This window comes from Palaemon carinicauda, chromosome 22, assembly GCF_036898095.1.
Source record: "Palaemon carinicauda isolate YSFRI2023 chromosome 22, ASM3689809v2, whole genome shotgun sequence".
Lineage (NCBI taxonomy): Eukaryota > Metazoa > Arthropoda > Malacostraca > Decapoda > Palaemonidae > Palaemon > Palaemon carinicauda.
In genome coordinates this window covers 48,362,325-48,364,824 of record NC_090746.1, presented here as the reverse complement: position 1 = coordinate 48,364,824, position 2,500 = coordinate 48,362,325, and the positions used below count along the sequence as shown (strand labels likewise).

Sequence of the window (2,500 nt, the reverse complement as noted above, 5' to 3'; positions counted from 1 at the left end):
AATAATAATAATAATAATAATAATTGTAAATGCAGTGATATGAATGTTAACAAAATCTGATAGCTTCATCACTACCAGCGAAAGCACGACTTACATCTGCTCTCCCGACTTCAATAATTTCCCTCCTTCAAGAGATCGAAAGGTCCCCAACTTCCCCTGTGTTTACGTTAAATCCCGCCCTTTTGCAAGTCCGGCCTGCAGAATTTCTTTGGGTTAGCCTACCCCCACGGCTCATGTTTAAGAAAAAAGTACAAGATAAGGAGATGCTGAATTACAGGAAGAAAGGAGCTAAATTATATCTCACCTGAAGGATCCGTCACTGATGTCCTCAAGAATGGGGCAAGCGCTGGTGAGTCCCGGCCACAGCAACATCGTCAGGACCACTATTGCCACTACTGAAGAGGAAAGAAAGATCATTTCATAAGGGCTTGGTCCTGTGAATCTTGTATTTTATAAAAGGGCATTTTCCTTTGGATCTTAATGTCTTAAAGGGATCTTACCCTTTCGATTTTATGTCTTAAAATTGTCTTTTCCTTTGAATCTTATGTCTTAAAAAGAGCTTTTTCCTTTAGATCTTATGTCTAAGAAAGGGTCTTTTCCTTTGGATCTTATGTCTTTATAAGGGTCTTTTCCTTTGGATCTTATGTTTTAAAGAGATTTTTCCTTTAGATCTTATGTCATAGATAGGGTGTTTTCCTTTGAATCTTATGTCTTAAAAAGGGCCTTTTCATTTGGATTTTATGTCTTAAAAAGGGCCTTTTCGTTTGGATCTTATGTCTTAATAAGGGTTTTTCCTTCGGATCTTATGTCTTAAAAGAGTGTTTTTCTTTGGATCTTATGTCTTGAAAAGGGTCTTTTCTTTTGGATCATATGTCTTAAAAAGGGCCTTTCCTTTTGGATCTTATGTCTTAAAAGGGTCTTTTCCTTTGGATCTTATGTCTTAAAAAGGGTCTTTTCCTGTGGATCTTATGTCTTAAAGAGGATCTTTTCTTTTGGATCTTATGTCTTAGAAAGGGCCTTTTCCTTTGGTTCTTATGTCTTGAGAAGGGTCTTTTCCACTTAACTTTATGTCTTAGAAAGGGCCATTTCCTTTGGATCTTATGTCTTAAAAAGGGTCTTTTCCTCTGGATCTTACACTTCCGAAGGACTTTGTTCTTTTGGTCATATATATATATATATATATATATATATATATATATACATATATATATGTATATACATATACACACACACACACACACACATATATATATATATATATATATATATATATATATATAAAGAATTCGTCCTTTGGATAGTGCATCTTAAAGAACGTCTCCATTTAGATATTGGATCTTGAAAGGGACTTTACCCTTTAGATATTATTTCATAAAAGAGCTTCGTCCTTTACATGTAACATCTTAAAAGGGCTTTGTCCTTTGGGTCAAATATCCTAAAAAGACTCTTCTTTGAACCCTATATCTTAACAAGGCCTTTGGTCATTGCTTATTACATCTTAAGAAGGCTGTCTTTTGGATCTTACATCTTAAAACTTAGTTTCTCCTTTGGATACTACGTCATGAAGGAGCTTAACGGAGGGCTTTTGTTATGTGTATAGCCGAAATATTGATGTATGGCCCCAAGATTGTGATTAGCTTGAGGTCCCTGAGATTGAACAACGACTCAATAGAAAATTGAAGAAAAAGATGTGGAGGATGACCAACGAACCCAATCGTTTGGAAGAAACTGGTGCGATAGTCCCAAAAGTAGTCGATGACTATGAGCCTGGATATTTCTATTTTTTTTGAGTTGTGGTGGCGTTCTACTGGACGGGAGATCAAGTCACGCTCAAACTCAATAGTTTCTTGTCTGCAGCCTAACCATCCTTGCGAGCTAAGGATGGGGAGTTTTGGGGAGCCTATAGGACAGGGGTGGGGAACCCTTTTTTGGATGAAGGCCATCTTGCAATTCCTCAATGCTCCTTAAGGCCGCATAGAATTTTGTTGGTTATTTTATCCTCCAAGTAATTTATTAGTAATCTAAAGAAAGAGTGCCAGTTTTATAAAAATTCAAAGCTTTACAATTTCAAATATGAATTAAGTACTTTTTGTACAAGTAATCAGTAAATGAATTATATTGAAACCTAAATTTTAAAATATTTCATTCAAGTTACGGTAGTTTTCAAACTACCGTAAGTAAATAAATAATATCGAAAGCATATCATTTTCAAATTACCTTAGTTTCTCCTTTGGATACTACGTCATGAAGTGTGTGTATGTGTGTGTGTTCTTTGTATTGAAGTGATAAAGAAATAATATTAATCTTTTGGAAAAGATTACTTATAGATATCAACAATTTAACCTTTTCAAATATTTTATATTGGCAAGTAGGTACTATTTAAACAATCACAACTCATAAAAATGCAATATCCCAGTAAAAACTTGTATCTGTTTAAACACACTTAGCTGTTTTCATTGAAAAAAATCAGTTCATAATTTATTATAATAAGGAAGTAAAA

General features: G+C 34.3%; 2 protein-coding genes and 1 long non-coding RNA gene across 3 annotated transcripts in view; 1 reads left to right on the top strand and 2 right to left on the bottom strand.

Moving 5' to 3' along the window:
• Positions 1–393, bottom strand: part of LOC137616076 (uncharacterized) — a 1,740-nt gene extending 1,347 nt beyond the window's left edge. The window contains exon 1 of the long non-coding RNA XR_011039274.1: positions 305–393. This is a non-coding gene — a long non-coding RNA (uncharacterized lncRNA). The remainder of the gene's footprint in view (positions 1–304) is intronic.
• Positions 1–2,500, bottom strand: part of LOC137616421 (uncharacterized) — a 742,648-nt gene that overhangs the window by 127,040 nt on the left and 613,108 nt on the right. The gene's annotated exons all lie outside the window — the stretch shown is intronic.
• The window catches only part of LOC137616424 (receptor-type tyrosine-protein phosphatase T-like), a 209,195-nt gene that overhangs the window by 16,521 nt on the left and 190,174 nt on the right, over positions 1–2,500 (top strand). The window lies entirely within an intron of this gene.